The following is a 22,490-nucleotide window of genomic DNA, read 5'->3' as shown; positions in this document are numbered from 1 at the left end:
ACAAGGGGCTACAGCTCAATACAATTCCACCACTTCAGAAGGCTTGAAATGGAAACGCACCTTGCCCTCTGGCTCTTCGGACTCCATCTCCAGCTCTGTCAGCACACTCTGAAACTACTTTCATGTGGATTGGGCAGACAAAAAGTTTGTCCCTTTTACAGGAACAAATTCTGCCCACAGGGCTGTGTCCTCATACAGCCAAGGTGTGCGGGCAAGGAAATGGGGGTGGGGGGGTGGGGTAGAGCTGCCGAGCACATCCACTGCAGGGTAAGACCTGGCCTATGGCAGGGCCCCAAAGAGAAAAACCAAAGCAAAGAACTGGCAACGGCAAAGTGGGTTTCTTCCCCAGGTTAGGAGCAGGAAGGACCTGCCAGATCACTGGTACAGCGTCACATATGGCCAAATTAAATCCTCTGGGAAGACTGACTACACGCGGTCATTCCTGTTAGTTCAGCTGGAGCACAGAGCTACAAACCTCGATCTCAGGGATGATGTGTGCAGTTTTGCTTTTACGACTGGAAAGGACATAGCTTGGAACAACAGCAGTTTGCTCAAAATTTAAACATTTCGTGCTTCTTTGTCAAAAATCTCCAATTAATACAAAATAAAGGAAGGCCATCTACTTAAGCCAGCTTATTTCTCACAGACAAGCTGATACTGCCCATTCCAGATACATAATTGACATGACTCTGCTACCTTAAGCAAATGAGATGAATAATTCCTAACTCTTTCCTCTGCTTTCCTTATTGCAACCCAGGTGACTTCCCACTTCCAAGATTAAAATTTCTTTAACACCCTTGCCTTTCTCAGAGCACCAGAGCACTGGTGTGCTGCCAATCAAACTGTTACAGGCTTAACGTGTGCATTACACCGTTTTGGTGTAAAACGGGAAAAAAATATAGATATAACCCCCAGTGCAGGTATTCCCCGGCCAGGGTCCTGCTCCCCTGTTAGGAGTATTCTACCGGCTTATCTTTATGAGGAAAAGAAGACAGCGGCCACTGCTACTGCTGCAGGCTAGACAGAGACCGAACTGTCATCTTCCCTGGACCTGCCTCGGGCCACGAAGCTGCCTTTATCCAGACACAGCATCTGACTGGAGTCAAGCAGGTGATGACATCCACAGTGTCAAACCCTCTTGCTGCTACTAAACTTAGGGGGACTTGCAGAGTAGTGAGGGAAAACCTTATGTCTATGCAGACGAATCAAATGTTTGAGACAAATGTTAATACCCTCGGAAAACTCTGTACAGACTTGCTCTTGGGATTTCAATCCACTCAGCAACTGACTTGGTTCAACAATCCCTTATCATCCTGGCTCCCAACCCTCAATTCCCTTCTGGTTTATGTTGTGTTCTATCCCTGCCATCCAGTTTTTAAACCGGCAGACTTTAGCAATACAGAAATCACTGCTAATCAGGTTCTGGTTCAGTACCAAAGCACCCCCAACATAAAGGTTGAATACTTTAGTGACGTTTCACCATAAGTAAAACAAGACTTCCGAACCCTGTTTTCACATTTCTGCTCCCGTTGCCCTCGTGGATCAAGACGGCTGATGATCCATGAGAGTGGGGAGACCCACAATTCTATAGATATACAAAAGGTCAAGTAGGTAAGTTCAATGTTACTTAAATTATTTCTGGCTAATCTGTTATACAAAAATAAATAAATAGGACAAGGGAAATTGTCCGTGTCTAACACATGTGAGTCTCTGGGGTTCACTCACCACTATAAAGAAACAGAAACAAACATACTTGCACCCAGCATTTCCTGCTAATAACTACAGTCACTATTCTGTGGTCAGACTATATGCAGTACGTAAGCCACAGTCCCTACCGAAATGTAGTGTGTAGGTGGTTTTTATCACCAAGCAGATGATGCTAAGAAGCTCCTGTATTGATTGATACTTATGAATCACTCGCATCTATACCCTCCGCTTGGCACAGTGATTATCGTATATTGCCACCTGTTCTCCACTTATCCCTTGCTGTGACTCCCATTGTTCTGTTCAGTCTATTATTAAATAAATCTGTTTCATTTTAAAAATCCATGTTCTGGCTCATGATACATAACAACAAGCCCTTAGAAGCTTGGCTCTTCATGCGTCTTCCTGATATCATTTTAATGGATTTTGGCACACACAGGCAAACCCCAGGTAGATCATTTCCTCAAAGCTTCTTTGTTACAAAACTATAGTAAAATCTCAGATATTTTAAAAATTAAATTTGAAGCTTTTTTCTTCTTTGCCTTTTTATTCTTTTTTTTTTTTTTTTTTGGTTTTTCGAGACAGGGTTTCTCTGTGTAGCCCTGGCTGTCCTGGAACTCACTCTGTAGACCAGGCTGGCCTCGAACTCAGAAATCCACCTGCCTCTGCCTCCCGAGTGCTGGGATTAAAGGCATGCACCACCACACCCGGCTCTTTTTATTCTTTTTATTTAAATTTTTTATCTTTTGAACATTTCTACACAAGGAATGTATTTACACCATTTCTACCCCCAATCCAACTCCTCCTATGTCTCCCCCATTCTCTCTCAAATTTAAGACCTCTTCTCCTATAAAGTAATATAGTTGCTGTTACATTATTAGCATACACAAGTAGGTATTATCATATCTACTAGGTCCACTTAGTGTTGCTCTTGTATACATGTGTTTAGGGCTGACCACTTGAGACTGGATGATATTTCAGCCCTGGAGAAGATAGGGTATCTTTCTTTCAGTGTCCATTGATTTCCTATAGTTCTTCATATAGGGGGTGGGACCTCGTAAGAACTCTCCATCTGTGTTGGGATGTCAGTTGATGTTGTTGTATAGGTTTTATTTAGGTGACCATATTCCAATTTCATCTGTGCAGCTTCCCTAGAAGACACTATCATGTTGCAGGAGTTCTAGCCCTCTAGCTCTTACAATCCTTTGCCCACACATCCCCCCCCCCTTCATGATCTTTTCTGAGTCTTATGTGTAGGGGTTACATTTCAGATACACCAGTTTGTGTTCAACACACCATGGTCATTTAGTATCTGCATTTTGACCACTTGTGGATCTCTATAACAATCTCCATCTCTCTTTGATGAGGGATGAGAGCTACACTTATCTGTGGGCATAAAGATACGTATTTAGAATACAGTTTAAAACAGTATTGGTGTAAGAAAATGGCAATAGTAGGGACTGTTACCTCTTTAGTCACAGGCAGTTGGCTAGGTTTATAGAACTGCCCATAAGTTCTTCCTACTGAATCTTAAATCTAAATAGACTGTTGGTTACCCCAAAGATAAAAGTACAACTATTGAACAATTGAGATTATCTTGTGAGGCCAATGATTGTTGTGGTTTTACATCTGGAGAGCAATATTTATTGCTTTTCTCCCTTGGTAGTTTGCACAGTTTGTCAATTTGTGCAGCACTACTGTAAGGTCCTCTAAAAGGAGGTTTCCAAACCAGTTCCAGCTCATTCCTCAAAGTCCTGTCTCCTCAGCATGTCGTGTCATCAGCAACGCCTTACAGTCAATAGGAAATTAATGTCCAGAATACACAGACCTCAAAAAAACATCTTACATCTTGGCAGTGTCTCTGTCTCTCTATCCTACACTTCTCTGGCCAGGACCTGCCCCTCTCCAGCAATGGTGATCTCTTCTTCCCTTGCATTCCTTGCCTGGGAACCTCAAAATCCCGCCTGTCTCTCTGCCTAGCTATTGGCCACCAGCAACATTATTTACCAATTAGAACCAGCTGATCTCTCCTAGTTCCCCCATTTACCTGCAAAGTTCCTGATTTCATTTTTCTTTACAGCTGAATACAATTCCATTGTGTGTGTGTGTGTGTGTGTGTGTGTGTGTGTGTGTGTGTGTGTGTGTGATATTTTCATTATCCATTCACTTATTAAAGAGCATTTAGGTTGTTTCCACTTCCTGGCTACTGTATATAGGGAGCAAGTGTTTATGGAAGACGGAGTCCTTTGGGCATAGGCTATGGAGTAGTATAGCTGGGTTAAATATTAGATTTAATTTTAGTTTTTTTTGAGTATTTAGCCTTTCCATTATAGCATGTCTATGATGCCTATTAACTAAAACAATGGCCAACATGCCATGATATCCCTAAGGGTGCAATAGTGGTACCCATAGCTTGGTAGTATCTTATACGCGTTCTCGCGCCCGGCCAGGAAGAACACAACAAACCAAAATCTTCTGTGGCAAAACTTTATTGCTTACATCTTCAGGAGCCAGGAGCGCAAACCCCCAGCCCCAAAAGCGAAAGCCACCCCCTTCTTACATCTTTAGGAGCCAGAGCTCCGGCGCGCCAAAGCGCAGAGCGCGCTCTATTGTTTACATCTTTAGGAGCAAGCGAGCAGGCGCCAGAGCCAGAGAGAGAATGGCGGAAACCCCGTCCCCTTTAAGGAGGAGTTATCCTTCGCTTAGGACGCATCACTCCCTGATTGGCTGCAGCCCATGGCCGAGCTGACGTCACGGGAAAGGCAGAGTACAAGTAGTGGTAAAATACCCTTGGCACATGCGCAGATTATTTGTTTACCACTTAGAACACAGGATGTCAGCGCCATCTTGTGACGGCGAATGTGGGGGCGGCTCCCAACAGTAGTAACCAATATCTCTCTAATCAGATTTAAGACTCATTTAACAAGAGGAACATTATTCCTAGTACTGGAAACCTAGCCAAGTATCAGGAGCTAGTGAAATCATAAGTCATGGAGAAGAATTTACTACCATTGCTTTACTAGACCAGAATAATCCCTAACTAACCTAGATATCTATCCTTATACCCACAGATAAATATCAACCTCACCATTCACCAAAGATGTAAAAGTTTCCAGGAGATGAAAAAAATAGAAATTTGAGATTGTGTAGTGATGATTTCAATACCAACTTAGATCTCAAAATGAGTCATTCCAACCAAAAACATAGTGGGATAATTTTACAACTATGGAAAAACAGATAAAATCCAAAGTTTATAGAAAATTTAAAAAGACAAGTAATGTTCTGGAAAGTGCCCTTCTTTCCAACTCTGAACGATGTGATTGACCTACTGGAGCCATTGGAACTGTCCTACTACTTTTTAAATCTAATTTTATTAGCTGCTGCTGCCAAGGAGCACATCAACTTAAAATGAAAATGTTGTGCAGTGTGTCCTTCAGCAAAAGCCACCAAGTGTTCAGTGTTATTAACAATGGGCGCCTTATATCTACAGAGAACTTAGTCTCAGTGCTTTGTAAAGAAAAGAGGTCAAGTCAGCGAACAGTGCCCTCCATTTATTGCTGACTTTTTCTGAAGCTCTGGGTATTTGAGCTGACAAATACAGACACAGTTTTCATTTTCCGAAACAACATTAGTTTGCTGCACCATTGGGTGAAATCCAAGCATTTAGTCAGGCTTGTTTCCCTTGCTGCCTGGCTTAGCACATGTAATGAGAATTATGTCTTTCACATCCATGCCAACTTGAATACATTAGATGCAAGAATAACAGAGTCAGCACTCTATCAAGATAGACAAGCCTACAGAAAATAATCTAGTGCAGCCTTACCCAGGTGGCATTTGGCTTTGAAGCACTGTAGCTAATGAACCACGGAAAACTAATGATGAACTACAGTTTTATATTAGTCTCATAAAATTTCATAATTTAAACTATTCAATCCATTTGTTCTACTTAAAATCCATTTGTTCCTTTAAGCCGTGTTACCTTAAGACCATCTGATAACATACTCAAATAGGTTTCATCTTAAAAATAAATATATAGGAAACATGGAAACATGTTAGATTTTATCTTGGTTTGATTTGTTTGGGGGATTTTTGTTTCTGGTTTGTTGTTGTTGTTGTTGTTGTTGTTGTTGTTGTTGTTGTTTGAGACTGAGACACTCTACAAGGTGTTGGCTGTCATGAAACTCACTACACAGAGCATGACAACCTCAAATTCACAGAGGTCTACCTGCCCCTGCCTCCATACCAAGGTTTGTTTAGATTTTGTTTGAGCATTTAAAGGGTCAAATATCACATTTATCAGAACATCATTCCTTAAGAAGGATCATGAAATGTAAATGTAGATCACTATTTTTATTTACATACATGCAAATTTTAGACTTTTTCAATAAAGTTCAATATACTAGATTATACTATTTTACATACATTTTCCTTATCTTTTTAAGTTATATAAGCCTTTAATGGCCAAGCCATCTCGTCAGCCTTTATTTTGCATAGATTTTTCTCATTTGAGTATTCTGGCCATAAATAAAGTATATACTTCATTATCCTCATTCTTTTTTTTAAAGATGTATTTATTTATTATATGTAAGTACACTGTAGCTGTCTTCAGACACACCAGAAGAGGGCATCCGATCTCATTACAGATGGTTGTGAGCCACCATGTGGTTGCTGGGATTTGAACTCAGGACCTCCAGAAGAGCAGTCAGTGCTCTTAACCGCTGAGCCATTTTTCCAGCCCCCATTATACTCTTTCTTATTAATTTCTTAGCATACAAAATAATGGGCTTAATTGTATATATAACACACACACACACACACACACACACACACACACACACATACTTTCCCTTTATTTACCCCTCACTGTCCTCCCCTGTGATTTCTCCCACCCACTCCTTGCTGCCCTCTTTCCTCTCACCACGTAGTTCTCCTGCTTTCATGTCACATACATTCCAGAACTTTCTCTTGCTCTCTTTCTCTCTTGCCTCTCCCTTCTCATCATTTACTCCTTCTCATTCACCCTTTTCTACTTTCATACTATGTATATTTTTCCACATGTGTTAAAAAACATGGGATAGTTGTCATTCTGAATTTGTAGTAGTTTGCTTAATATAATGATGTCTACTTATAAATATTGGTTTTATCTTCAGAAGAAAGGATAAGATAAAAGCTGTACCCAAAATTTATGAATACATGGCTTTGACTAATCCCAGAGCATTTCTGTGTAACTATCCTGAGGCCTAGGCCTGGAAACTTGTAGCCCCGATACAATCTAATCTTCTGCAAACCAGAGCCTTGAAGGCTTCAGCTCTTACCCTCTGTCTGCTAACCTAGGCCTAGAGTGTTTCAGCCTTTGAGACTTAGTGCTGAATAAACTCACCCTTTCTAGCTCTTTCTGAACTCTTGTCGGCTGGTTCAACTCAGTTGTTCTGTCTCACACTCCTCTCCAAGCTGACTGGTTCAAATTGGCTTCTTTCCGCTTCTGAATGATTGTTCTGCTTGGGAAAACTGCCTCTGGACTCCAGGAACTGGATTGCACTGAATGCACAAACTGACAGGAATTGAACAGAACTGCACAAACTCAGTTGAACTCAACTCCATTCAACTGAGCTGCACCAAACTCAACTGAATTCAACTGCATTCATCTGAGCTGCATTGAACTCAGCTAAACTCGACTTCACCTCTCTTCCTACACTGCCCTTAAATAGCTTATCTTTCCTGTCTGTTCTTGAGAGTTGGGTGTATCCCATCTCTGACTCATTCTAAAAAATCTTTTTTTCTGATTTGTCACTTTGTCTGCCCCTCAACTAGATGTCATTATTTGGAATTTAGGTATGCACTAAAGGTATGTCTGTATTCCAGCCAGAGAGATTAAAGGTGTGTCATTTAATCAGGATCACACAGACCTAGAAGTTCTTTGGATGTGATCCCTTGCCAGAGCAGCCATGTCGCTAGATTAAAATTCCCCTTCATCTACTTCCATAAATTTTTTCTGCAAATGCTGTTTTGTTCTTCTTTAACCCTAAATAAAATTTCCTTGTTTATATTATGTCAGGATCCATCATAGGAGAAGCTAATAACTAGCAGGTGACCTTCCTGATCCGAGTCTGCCTTGGATTAAAATCCATAATAGAGTTTCTCTGATAGGCAAAGCCCAGGAGAAATTTATTTTAGGACACATTCTTGCTATTAATATTTTTCCTGTTATTATTAAATATATAACTATCACTAGGTATTAGCCCACCCTTTTGAGCAGATCACTGTAGAACAACAAAGATGTGCTATCTTGTGGTGATGCTACATAGACAAATAGATAATGATTCTATAGAATTCCTAATTTGATTCAAATAATTTTAGGAAGAAAGTTTAAGTCTTAATTGCTAGAAAGATATAATAAAGTTAGAATCAAGAATAGAATGTGCCCACTTCTCAGGATAGTAAGTAAAGGCTGCATAATAAGAAACATAATGAGCTTTCATAATTACACTAAAAAGACAATTAGACTGGGGACAATTTTGTGATCAAGGAAAAGCATTTAGGTCCAAGGATAAAGTCACAGGTATGCACTGTGATAAAGCAAGGCCATGTAAAAACTGTCGCTTTGAACTTTTCATGAGTATATGATGATGAAACACTGCTTTGGACTTAATATCAACATCCTCTGTAACTCTCATTCTATGTAACATTTTATCTCTGAGGTAATTTTCTAAAGAACTTTTTGTCTAAGAAGGTATAAAAGACCGGAGGAAAGAAATAAAGTTGTTAGTTGGATGGTTTGGCTTGGGGAGCTTTGCCCCATCCATCTATCTAAATGTATATGTCTATTTGTCTACATGTTTGTATGTAGGTATATGTGTATATGTGTTAACATGCATGAATACGTGTGGAGTTGATTGTGGCAGATGGTCTGGCCTGGCCAGAGTGGATGTGTGAATGCTTGAATGTATATGTGTTTGTGCATATTGGCGTGAATACAGCATCTTAATTCTTTTCCTTTCCTTCCTCTATGGTTCACAAAGACTTAACCAGCTTAGCTAGAGAAACTTCTGACTGATTCCCCAGAGAAAGGAGCACCAGCAACTTTTCACTTAATCTCCCATTGTTTTATGATGAGGTGCTAAACAGTTTCTGGCCTCAGAGAAACTCAGACAAGCAGGTCAGCTACCACAACAAAGTGGCTTAGACTTAAGGCAAGGAAACAGTTTATTATTGTCCATCAACCCCAAATATCTTGGAAGACCAAGTATTACCCCGCAGATGCTCTTCCCCCTCCGTTGCCTCAAGAAGAACCAAGAACAACCACTGAGACAGCCCTCTCCCTGGCAATATTATATGTCTTTATCCGTTCATCTGTAGCCCAGACCTAGAAAGAAAAAAAAAAAAACATTGTCTGTTTTCTCTCATACACAGATTTATCTTTGAATCTTTAGATATATGTGTTTCATTTGGAATTCTCACAGAAATTAGGAAACAAGCAAGGGATCATGGGGGATGGAGGATCTTTCAAAGGAGGAGACATGGAATGCAGTAATATAAAGGAGGTAAAATGAATAATGGAACAGGAAGAATTAAATGGGACAGAGCATGTGAGGGCAAGTTAGAGGGGGGCTATGGGGAAGGATAATGAACACTATAAAAACTTCTTCAGTCATGTAAGAATCTGCTACTGAGAAAGAAGAAAAGTGTGGAGAGGCCATGTGGAGACACCAAGAGGATTTGCCATGAGGTCTCCATGTAAGAGCAGCTATGAGCACACACACGAAGCAAAGAAAGCCAGAGCAAGACTCAGATGACCAGTAACAGGGCATTTATCTGAGTATTAACAACTTAGAAGATAGAATAACTCAGAACCTTACCAGCATAGTGCCAGCAACTTGTTAATAAAAAATTTTTAAATAATAAACAATAAAATAACAATCTGCTACTGAAGTTTCCTAAAATGTATGCATATATACTCATAAAAGTAGTTTAAATGAAGTTATTCTACAACATGGGAACAATATCCCAACTAAACACTACATGTTAGCAAACCTAGTACCAGGAATAGGTTCCCCTTTTTTAGTTTGGCCAGTGGGGTACCAGAGACCCCCAAACATTACAGGCTATTGCCAATGATGTGGGTTAACTTCCATAACTTCATTGTAAGGTCTTAATACTGAAGACACTGTATAGCTGAGTCCTAAAATGTGGAAAAAACAAGCTGGCACTGACCTCAGACCTTCATCCTTTTTAGTTAACTAGCATATCTCTGCAACATACCATGTATGCTACCAGAGCATAAAAGTAGTAATATGTGTCATCCAGCTATGAACTCTGCAAGCTGAAATACTGACTGGCATGACAAGCTATGTACAATGATGCAATAGTGGCATAAATGGTATAGGAGTAACCAGCCACTCTCTCATTGGACCTAAGAGCTCATCCGTGAGACAGGATTAATACCTACACCAATAATAAGGTCAAGAACCTGTGGCTAGATAGACCATAGACCCTAGGGAATAAACTAATGTTATTCAGCTAAAAGTACCTAGTATTAAAATGACTCCTAATGACTTATTGCTATGTTCAATGATCAGTACATTCCTCAACCCTGCTTGGAGAAGCTTTTTTCTTGTAGGGGATGGCAATTAACATTGAGAGTCTCAAACCAGATTAAACTGGTCAAAGAGCAGAGAGTAAGAAACTGTGGAATGTTCAACCTCAAGTAGAGATGCATATCATATCACTCCCTGAGAGGTTCAGAAATCATAACGGAAAAAAAGACAGAAAGATTTAAGACATAAAGGTGATAGAAGACTTCAAGGAAACTGTTGCACCATGCACAAGAACTTCACATGCTCAAGCCAAAGAAAATCCCAACAAGCAGAGGAAAGTACCCAAGGAGCTAAAGGGGTCTGCAACCCTATAGATGGAACAACAATATGAACTAACCAGTACCCCCAGAGCTTGTGTCTCTAGCTGCATATGGAGCAGAAGATGGCCTAGTCGGTCATCACTGGGAAGAGAGGTCCTTGGTCTTGCAAACTTTATATGCCTCAGTACAGGGGAACACCAGGGCCAAGAAGTGGGAGTGGGTGGGTAGGGGAGTGGTGGGGGAGGGCCTGGGGGACTTTTGGGATAGCATTTGAAATGTAAATAAAGAAAATACCTAATTAAAAAAATCTCACCACAAACTAAGCAGTTATTGACATTTGATAGCTGCTGGAAGGGGAGTCAATGTTCTTTAATAGCATGATCCTGGTAAGCTTGAACATGCTCCAAGTAGGCTCCACCCTTGAAAGTAGCTGGACAACACAAATTATACTCGATGGGTTCCTGAAGAAGAGTAAAAAGGTAGACAAGGAGGAGGAAGACTTGAAGTTGGATGAGGGCAGAAAGAGTGGATCATGGAAAATTTGAAAAAAAAAAGGTAAATATAATCAAAACACATTCCATGAAATTCTCAAGGAATTAATAAAAATATCAATTTAATACATTTACTCATTTTGTGGATTGTCTTACTGTTGTGATAACTTCTATCAGCTTGCTATTACCATAGCCACTGACAGTCCTTTCCCCTTTCCTCTCCTCTGCCCTAGAGTTTGAATATTTTGAGTACTAACCTTTGAGACTCTTTCATCCAGAAGTAGCTACGTGAGTCAAGTATATTCAATGAGATACGTAAACACACAAGTCTCTTGGAGAGCTTGCTAAAAGCACCTCTGTTGCCTGATGACAAAAGAAAAAAAAAGCCACATGTTACTAGCATACTAATGCCAATTTTCCTTCCCTGTCTGCTTAGCTCATAAATAAGGTATCTAGCAGTTATCTTATTATCCATGAGTCAAAAGACAAAAGACAAAGGAAGAATATAGCAAAACTGTCAGCACACATAGAGAAGTCTTGAAATGCTGTTCCTACTCTATTACAGTTGATACTTAGGTTTCTTGTAAAGTCTCCACAAGCTCTCTTGGCTACATTTTCTGTATCCCAGAGACAAAGTATCGATTCACTTATGTGTGTGGATGGTATGCTTCAACGAATGGGACGAACACTCCTGTGAAGCGCATATCCTCAGAGAAAAGGCATTCTACAACCAAAAGTAAAGGTTTCCAGGACTAAAACAAACAATAAAGTAGGGCAGAGGATTGAGGAGTGACAGGCAAACCTAGAGATAGCTTCTCCGTGTCATCCTTAAGGAACAGCAACCAAGTCATGTAACACTCATGGCAGAAGCCCTTTTCAAGAAAAAGGTCTCTATGAAATCATCTTTGGCACAAATGTGGGGTAAAATCAGTCTATGATTAAGTGCAAGCTAAGTCAATAGAATACCCGAGAACTGTGAGAAAGGGGGATGTCATGTGTATTCTCCAGTGCACACGTGATCAATGTGGCTGAAGCCCAGTGAGATTGCCGGGAAAGTGAACAATTTAGTTAACATTCGTGTATTTGATTTTATAACATTTTAGTTTGTCAGAATCATTTGACTTCTTGGAAGCTATAAGTCTGACTTCCAGCAATTTGCTGCCTTTCACTAAGACATTCTTAGAACATTATTCCCTCTCAGATATCATTCAGCCATGACAAGCCTGAGCTGATTTCAAACAAACATGCACTCTCTTATACTGTAAAAACAAGGATGACATGAGGAGTGGTGAGGTTTCTTCAAAGGTTGACTGTTGACAGGGAAGGGATAAAATACAGTGTTTTAGGGGATTGTACAATTTAGCTCTCTAAACAGAGGTTTGGCATATTTTTCACCCTTTTCCCTAAAATACTCTCGACATGAACCTACGTCAATTTCTCTTTTAACTGAGTTAGCACCAAAGAATAGGGAAAAAATTAAATAATTTCTCACAACATGTTCAGAAATTTTGACACCCACATTTAATGATGAACTATGAAATTCCTTCAAGTCACCATCTGTTAGCAGACTGCTCTAGGAGCAGTGGTGCAAAAATGTTGGATACTTCCTTCCACAAGGAAACAGCTGCTGGGTGAAGCAAGAGAATGATGTATGCTAATATAACCAGTTAATCTCGTTTCCATATCCTCTTGGATAAGCGTCGGGGCAATAAGCTAAGGATGACTGCTTTTCACCTTGCATCTAAGAGGGAATATGTGATAGATTTGCAGAGTTCTAAAAATAAAATCAGAGGAAAATAATATAAAAAATGGCAAGTCTGGATTCACTTCCATTTATTTTTGAAATTACAACATCAGTGTCTAGATGAAAATCACCACAAATCAAAAGTTGGATCAGAACATAAACATAGACACAGTCAAAAAATAACAAATATATTATTTTCTTTTGCAGTTGACTTAAATATGTATGTCAGATCTATTTGATCACAAGAAAATATTATTATAAAATTACAGTTAGCGTTAGGTCCTCTGCATATATGCTGTGGTTTTGTGGGGCTCCTAACAGTGAGAAGAGTCTCTGACTCTTCCTTCACTTGCTTTTGAGACCCTTCTCCTCCTACTGTGTTGCCTCGCACAGCCTTGTTATGGGAGTTAGTGCTAATCGTATTGCATCTTGTTGTGCCATGTTCAGTTGGTATCCCTGGAAAGCCTCCTCTTTTCTGAAAGGAAAGAGAGAAGTAGTGGACCTGGGGGAGAAGGGAGGTGTGGGAGGCACTGGGAGGAGTGAGGGGGGGGCTGCAGTTGGGATATATTATACAAAGGCAAATAAATAAAAGAAAATAAAATAGAATTACAGTTAAAAATATTAAAGAGGTGGGAAGTATATCATTATTGTGTACCCCTAATAAAGTCATCCATCTAGATTATTATCAATAAATAAAATATTAGGAAATTGGCATTCAAGTTTTCAGTGAGGAGCATCAGTCTGTGGTCACCACAAACTACTGATGATGGTTAATGTGAGAAGAAGTGGGACATCCTGACATTGTATCTCGTAATGTAATAAGGTAGGAAAATACAGAGAACCACCTACAAAATATTCTGACTTGAAAACTTGAAGGCACATCTAGTCAAACTTCTAAAACTTTTTTTATAAGTTGTCTTAGTTAGGGTTTTACTGATGTGAACAAACACCACAATCAAGGCAACTCTTATAAGGAAAACATTTAATTGGGACTGGCTTACAGGTTTAGAGGTTCAGTCCATTATTATCAAGGCCAGAGCATGGCAGCACCCAGGCAGGCATGATGCAGGAGGAGCTGAAAGTTCAACATCTGGTTCCGGAGGCAACAGAAGACTGGCTTCTAGGCAGCTAAGACAAGGGTCTTAAAGCCCATGCCCACAGTGACACACTTTCTCTAACAAGCCACATCTACTCCAACAAGGCCACACCTCCAAATAGTGCCACCCCTGGACCAAGCTTCAAATCACCACATGAGTAGATTCTGAAATTGAATAATTGAAACATCAAAACAAAGCAAAGAGGCAAATGTGTGAGACAAAACAATTCAATAGCATAGGTAAAGAGATAATGAGGAGACTGTCCAATCTAAAAAGAAACACAAAGATCAACTACTGTCTTATTTAGGGTTCCTATTGCTGTGATAAAACATCATGACCCAAAGCAACTTGGGGAGCAAAGGGTTTATCTCAGCCTACATTTCCACATCACAATCCATCATGAAGCATGAAGTCGTCAGGGCAGGAATTCAAACCAAAAAAAAAAAAAAAAAAAAAATGGAGGCAGGAGCTGATGCAGAGGCCATAGAGTAGTGCTGCTTACTGGCTTGCTCCTCATGGCTTACTTGGCCTGCTTCCTTATATAACATCCAGGACAATGAGACCCAGGCTGAACCACCCACAGTGGGCTAGGCCCTCCCTCGTCAATCATAAATAAAGAAAATGCCCCACGGGCTTACCCACAAGCCAATCTAGTAGATTCCTCGGCATAGATTCCCTCTACTCAAATGACTGAATCTTGTGTTAAGTTGACAAACAAAAACTAACCAGGACAGCCACCAAATATGTAAACCAATTGAAATCTTATACCATAGCACATCATCTGACAAGAGATTCAAATTTTCAGGAAATTATTAAATATGTATTAGATGACACCAAACAATTATTTTAAGTCTTGATTGTGAAAGTAATCATCAAGAGAAAATAATTAGCCTTTACAAACTTGTACTGAAAATTAGTATTGCATGTAATTTGTTTTAAACTTAATCAGCAATGAAAGGAGGAGAGACTGTTGCAAATAAAGTAAAACTCCGATAAGCCTGATAAACCAATTTTCCATATTTGGAAGTTTTCATAATACTTTTAATACTCATTGATCAGAGCTTCATTAGGCAATTTGTATGAAAATGTCCTTTCTAGGACAAATGATATTAGCAAAAGGCAATTAAAAGGAAAATATACAGCTATTGAAAATGCAGTGATAGATACAAGCTGTCATATATTCATGGTGCACCACAGGTATAAAACACCATACATTTATATATGACAACTTTCATTAACTATTTATGAAATTTATGTACTATCAGTGCCTGATTAATAAAGGAAATAAGATATGAGGCAATTAGAGAACCGTTCAAAACATATCTCAGTTCATGTTATACACTAGCTCCACATACAGATAAGTTTCTTCAATTTAGGATTGTTAGCAGAGCCATGCATTCAACTACATATGAATATGTACAAAACTAGTGCCTGTAAATTTTTAAAAACTCTAAAATTCTGACTGCTTATAAACCCCTGCTATCATTTGGTTTGTTTGTTTGTTTGTTTGTTTGTTTGTTTGTTTTTGAGAATAACCAAGGAGGTGTTGTCACCTGCTTTTAATCCCAGCACTCAGGAGACAGAGGCAGGTGGATCTCTATGAGTTCAAGGCCAACCTGGCCTACAGAATAAATTCCAAAACAACCAGGGCTACACAATGAAAACCCTGTCTCAGAAAAAGAAGAGAAGAAGAAGGAGGAGGAGGAAGAGGAGGAGGAGGAGGAGGAGGAGGAGAAGGAGGAGGAGGAGGAGGAGGAGGAGGGAAGGAAGGAAGGAAGGAAGGAAGGAAGAAAGGAAGAAAGGAAGAAAGGAAGAAAGGAAGAAAGGAAGAAAGGAAGAAAGGAAGAAAGAAGAAAGAGAGAGAAAGAAAAGAACCAATGAACAGGCTGGAGGGATGGCTCAGCACTTAGGAATATCAGCTGTTCCTCTGAAGGACCCAGGCTCAATTCCCAGCATCCACATGGCAGCTCACAACTGTCTGAACTCATGTTTCAGAGAATCTGACAGCCTCACGCTGATGCACATGAAATATAAATAAATGTAAAAGAATAACCAAAGATAATGAAAAGTGTAGATATGCAAATATTTCTGTGAGGTGTTAACTTAAAGTCGATTAGGTATGCAGTCATATATTCAAGAATAATATAGCTACATAGTATAGAAGTTTTTAGAGGAACCTCTACACTGACTTCCATAATGGCTGCACATAAATTCCTAAGTTGTATATAAGTGTTCCTCTTTCCCAACATACGTGCCAGTATTTGAGATTTTTGTTTTATTTTCCTGAAAATAGCCACTCTGATTTTAGTGAGATGAAATCTGAAAACATTTCATCTGTATTTCCTAATAATGATGGTTGAACATGTTCCTAAATATTTATTGAACATCTGTGTGTCTTCTTTTGAAAACTATTCATTTCGATAGCCATTTGTTGGTTGTAAGATTTTGGTTTGGGTTTTTAACTTTTGCAGTTTTTCTAGATTTTAGATATCCCCTGTCTGATATGTATACATTGATGTGTGTGTGTACATATATATATATATATACGTATATATATGTATATATATATTGCACTTTATATACATATAAAGCCTTTTAATCTGCTTTGAACAGGTTTTGTGCAAGGTGAGAGCTATAAATCTCATTTTCTTCTTGTATGGGTGGATATCCAGTTACCACAGTGCCATTTATTGAAAAGACTGCCATGTCTCCAATGTATATATTTTGAAACCAGACTTGAGTAGATACCTGTTAGTGAAGTGCTTGCTCTGAGAACATAAGGGTTCATATAAACACACACACACACACACACACACACACACGTGTGAATACATACACATGTACTCCTCATCCATACACACCAAGAAAGAAAACAAGTGCCTATAGCTGTGTGGTTTTACTTCTATGTCTTCAATTCTATTTCCTTAGACTACAGGTCTGTATTTTATGTCTGCACAGTTGTTTTGATTTTATCTTATTTTACTTTTATTTTGGTTTTGGTTTTGGTTTTTGTTTTGGTTGTTGGTTTAGTTTGGTTTGATTTTTGTAACTATGGCTGTGTGGTATAATTTGAGATCAGGTAATAAAGTGCCTCTAGAATGGGAATTTCTATTTAGTGTTACTTCAGTATCTTCCATGCTCCCATATCAATTTTATGAATGTTTTACCTAGTTCTGGGAAGAATATTGTTGGGATTTTAATTAGAATTATGCTTCAGTCTGAGAATTTATTCATTTTAGGTAACATTGAGATGTTTATATTTATTCTGTCTATGAGCGTGGAAGATCATTCCATCTCCTTATGTCCTTTTTTTTTTCAACATCTTTCTTCAACATCTTACAGTTTTCATTTCTAACATCTTTAGTCTCCTTTATTGGCTTCATTTCTAGAGTGTTTAGTTTTTCCTGGCTATTGTAAAGCTGAATTTTTCCTCTGGTTTCTCTCTTATAGAAAATCTAGCTTTCTGTATGTTGATTTTCTGTTCAGCTCGTTTGATGAAACTGTTTAACAGATCTAGTTCCATGGTGTCCTTGGAGCCTTTTAAGTATAGTTTACATCATCTGCCAAGAATCTTATCACTTCTTCCTTTCCTATTTGTGTCTTTTTTTATTTCTTTCTCTTGCCTTATGACTCCAAGACATATTGAATGACAGCAGTGAGAATGAACATTCGCATTCCACTTCTACTCCTAGAGCAAATGCTTTCAGTTTTCCTCCCTTCAGTATCCAGTGCCATGGAATTCACCTATTATATTATATTGAGATATGATCTATGTTCCTTCTACTCCCAGTGTGGTGGCTTGAATATACTTGTCCCAGGAGTGGCACTATTACAAGGTGTGGCCTTGTTGGAAAAAAAATGTGTTGCTGTGGGGTTGGACTTTGAAGCTCCACCCACTGTGCAAGAGACAGGCCTGCATGCTGCCATGCTTCCTGCCATGATGATAATGGACTGAACCTCTGGACCTGTAACATAGTCCCAATAAAATGTTGTCCTTTATAAGAGTTGCATTGGTCATGGTGTCTCTTCACAGCATTGGAAACCCTAAGATACCCAGTTTCTTTAAGGCTTTTATTATAAAAGGATGCTGGAGTTTCTTAAAGATCTTTTCTGTATCATTTGGTCTATTATGTTAGTTTGCATACTATAAACCAGTCTTGTATACAAGGTATGAAAACAATTTGGTTATGATATATGATCTTCTCTAATTTGCATAAAGATTTGCAAGAATCTTTATGTCAATTCATCAGGGAAATTAGTACATAGTTATTTTGGTGGTGGTGGTAGTGGTGGTAGTGGTGGTGGTGATAGTGGTAGTGATTGTGGTAGTTGTTTTAGTATGTGGTAATGGCTTGAAGACAAAGTTATATGTTCCTTCCCCTGCCCTCCTATGTTGTGGAACATTTCAAACAGTTTGGTCCTGTCTCTTCTTTAAAGATCGGATAGAATTCAGTAGGAATCTGACTAGTCTTCAGTATTTCATTTTAGAGAGATTTAATTTTTGCTTCAACTTTGATTCTTGATACAGATCTATTTATGTTGTTTATATCATCTTTACTTGATTTTGATAGGTCATATTTGTCTAGGAAATATACCCATTTCTTTAAAATTTGTCTTTTTTATTTTTTGTAATAAAAGTTTTCAAAGTAATCCTTACTAGTCCTCTGCATTTTATTGGTAAAGGGCCCAGCTTAAAGGTCTAGTTTAATGTTACAGACTTTGTTTTATGATTGCCCTCTGAATGAACTCAGCTACTGGAAAAGCCCCATCTTGTTCCAGAAGCCATGTCTCCCTGGTAACAATCACAAGTCCCCTGGGAAAATAGTCACTCGACTCCTAGTAACAACCAATCAGTTCTTAAGGGGAAAGTACCTAAAATCTAAAATAGATTAATTGAGCTAGCAACCATTGCTCATATCAAGCGAAATCATTACTAGGCAGTAGAAGTGCAACAAGCAAATGTCAACCAATCATGTAACAGCCAAGGTGGAAAGTCCCTTATTCTGCTAACATGATAAATAGACAAGACTTGTACCAGCTTAGGACCTTCCACTATGCTGGAGATGTTGGAGGGTCTGAACTCCTGCTTGAATAATAACTCTTTGCTTTTTCAAACTAGCTGGACTCCTGGTGATCTCTGGTGGTCTTTGAGGACCTTGTAATCTGGGTATAGCAATTGGCATCTGTTGTAACATTTTTTGTCTCAATTTTACTATTTGGGTCTTCTCTTTTTGTTAGCTTGGCTAGCAATTTGTCAATCTTGTCATGTATTTTCAACAAACCATCTTTTTGTTTGTTTGATTTTACATATTATTGTTTTTGTTTACATCTAATTACTTTCTGTCTTGATCTTTATTAAATTTTGCCACCCTTTGCATTGGGTTTGATTTGTTCTTGACTTTCTGACACCTTGAGTTGCATTATTAAGTTATTTGCTTGCTATAAGTTTTTCTTTAAATTTTTCCTTAACTATGTCCCAATAGATCTATTAGATTGTGCTTTACTTTGTTGTGGTTTTATTTTTGTTTTTGTTTTTGTTTTTGTTTTTCAAAACAGGGTGTCTCTATCTAATAACATCAGCTATCCTGGACTCACTTTGTAGACCAGGCTGGCCTCGAACTCACAAAGATCCATCAGCCTCTGCCTCCCAGGTGCTGGGATTAAAGGTGTGTGCTACCATGCCATGGTTATTATGCTTTAATTTTCAGTTGAGTCTGAGAATTTTAAAATATCCTTCTGAATCTCTTTAATGACCCATTGGTTCATTATATTGTTTAGTTTCTAAGTATTTGTGTAGTTACTGGAGTTTCTCCTATTGCTTTTGTGTGTGTGTGTGTGTGTGTGTGTGTGTGTGTGTGTGTGTGTGTGTGTGTGTGTTTTATGGTGATCTTACAAACATTTGGTTTTTATTATGACTTGCTCTGTGAACTAGAACTTGGTCTATTGTAGCAACAATTCCATGGGTTGGTAAGAAGAATGTATATATGTTTTCATTGGATGGAATATTCTACAAGTTTCTATTAAGTCTATTAGTGTAATTAAATTGCAAAAATTTTTGGTTAGCGCTCCCAATTTCATAAAACAACCACTAGTAGACATTAAAAGTCTGATAGGTCTTGGTAAAGTAAGAGTGAGTAGATTTTAATATCTATTAGTATATGTTTTGTGAAATTGGGAGCCCTTACATTACAGATGGTAGAGATACAAATGATAGATGATATAGATAGATATAGATGTTTATAAATATATTTATAATTGCCATCTCTTCTTGAATTTTTCCCTTGTTAATATATATGCACCTTATTTATCTCTTTTGTTTAACTTTAATTTGAAGTCTAGCTTATCAGATATAACAGCTACATATATATATATATAATATCTTCCATTTGCTTGATAGTAGATTGACTTCCATTCTTTTACTTTTATTTATATATATGGACATTTAGTTGGGGCTGGCTTACAGGTTCAGAGGTTCAGTCCATTATCATCAAGGTGGGAGTATGGCAGCATCCAGGCATCCATGGTATAGGAGGAGCTGAGAGTTCTGCATCTTCACCTGAAGGCCTCTAGTAGAAGATTGGCTCCTATGTGGTTGCCCACACCACAGTGACACACTTCCTTCAACAAAGCCACAACTACTCCAACAAGGCCACACCTCCTAATAGTGCCACTTCTTGGGCCAAGCATATTCAAACCACCACACTGGTGCTTAGCCTCTGATGGGACAAACCAAGTACAAATCCTACCTGATGTATTCAGTTAACAGAAGAGAGTACACATCACATCACTAGACTAAGGCAACATTTTATTTTTTCTATCTACCAGGTCGCTGAATCACCACTTGTGTTCCAGAATCACTCAGTTTTGCTAGCTCATTTGGAAAATAGTGCAAGTTGAATCCCATACTGTGATACTGAGATATAAGGACGTATTTCCCAGCTGCCTGCAGGTAGTACTGCTGACCTAGAGCTCTGAGTACTGTTCTTCAGGGGTCACTCTTGGCTGAGGAGGCTTTTCTTGCCAAAAAAGCATGTACCTCTTTAGAAACCTCATGACTGCTCAGTGGATAAGTGCACAAGCCCAGCTATGCACCCAACTCCAGATAACTCCCAGAGGCCATCTCAACTCCAGAGGAAATCATGGATTCAGACATCTTCTCCAACCAGTTCCTACCTCCCTCTGTAGATAATGACCTCAAGAAACATCTGAAACAAACATTCTATAACCAATCTGGAGGTTGCCTAGTTACCAGGATATTCATGTTGGGTTTTTTTCCCAATTTTTTATTAGATATTTTCTTCATTTACATTTCAAATGCTATCCCAAAAGTCCCCGATACCCTCCCCCTGCCCTGCTCCCCTAGCCACCCACTCCCACTTCTTGGCCCTGCTGTTCCCCTGTACTGTGGCATATAAAGTTTACACAGCTATTAAAAACAATGAATTTATGAAATTCCTAGGCAAATGGATGGATCTGGAGGGTATCATCCTGAGTGAGGTAACCCAATCACAAAAGATCTCACATGATATGCACTCACTGATAAGTGGATATTAGCCCAGAAACTTAAAACACCCAAGATACAATTTGCAAAACACATGAAACTCAAGAAGAATGAAGACCAAAGTGTGGATACTTCGTCCCTCCTTAGAATGGGGAACAAAATACCCATGGAAGGAGTTATAGAGACAAAGTTTGGAGCTGAGACTGCCCCGCCTGGGGATCCATTCCATAATCAGCCACCAAATGCAGACACTATTGCATATGCCAGAAAGATTATGATGAAAGAATCCTGATATAGCTGTCTCTTGTGAGGCTATGCCAGTGCCTGGAAAATACAGAAGTGGATGCTCACAGTCATCTATTGGATGGAACATAGGGCCTCAATGGAGGAGCTAGAGAAAGTACCCAAGGAGCTGAAGGGGTCTGCAACCCTATAGGTGGAACAACAATATGAACTAACCAGTACCCCCTGAGCTCATGTCTCTAGTTGCATATGTAGCAGAAGATGGTCTAGTCAGCCATCTTTGGGAAGAGAGGCCCCTTGTTCTTACAAACTTTATATGCCCCAGTACAGGGGAACACCAGGACTTCCATTCTTTAATTGCTCATCAAAGTGGCTTTATCAGTGAGATATTCTTCTTGAAGACAATACAGAATTTGATCTAGCTTATAAATCCAGTCAGCTAGTAGTATTCATCTCTTTGTTGGCATCCCAAAGCCATTTACATTTAAGTTTACTAATAGTGCTTAATAATTCTTGTGATTGCATTGAGGGCTTGAAACACATTTCTCTATGTAGCCCTGGGCGTTCTGCAACTCAATATGCAGACCAGCTTAGTTTTGAACTCACCGAGATTGCCTGCCTCTGCCTTACAAATGCTTTTAAGACAGTCCTCTACCACAACCAGATCTAATCTTCTGATACTTATCGTTTTTTTCTGGCTGTTGGATTATTGCTTGTTCGTTTACTTCTAACCTACTGGTACTGGGGTGCTGTTGGTTTAAAGGCTTGACAGATTTCTTCCTACTGCTCCCTGCTCAGATATTCCCTTCATGAAATTTACTCTCTCCTTTGCTGTCATGATTGATACTGTCCTCTG

The 22,490-nt window shown here is 39.0% G+C and overlaps 1 long non-coding RNA gene across 1 annotated transcript in view; it reads right to left on the bottom strand.

The window, feature by feature from the left end:
- Positions 1–8,801: 8,801 nt before the first annotated feature.
- The window catches only part of Gm36282, a 28,361-nt gene continuing 14,672 nt past the window's right edge, over positions 8,802–22,490 (bottom strand). The window contains exons 3-5 of the long non-coding RNA XR_374750.3: positions 11,307–11,412; positions 10,872–11,019; positions 8,802–9,067 (exon numbers count right to left, since the gene is read on the bottom strand). This is a non-coding gene — a long non-coding RNA (predicted gene, 36282). The remainder of the gene's footprint in view (positions 9,068–10,871; positions 11,020–11,306; positions 11,413–22,490) is intronic.

The sequence above is a fragment of the Mus musculus genome, chromosome 2 (genome assembly GCF_000001635.26).
Source record: "Mus musculus strain C57BL/6J chromosome 2, GRCm38.p6 C57BL/6J".
Taxonomy (NCBI): Eukaryota; Metazoa; Chordata; class Mammalia; order Rodentia; family Muridae; genus Mus; species Mus musculus.
Note: the sequence above shows the minus strand (reverse complement) of the source record. Positions and strands in the feature narration are given on the sequence as shown.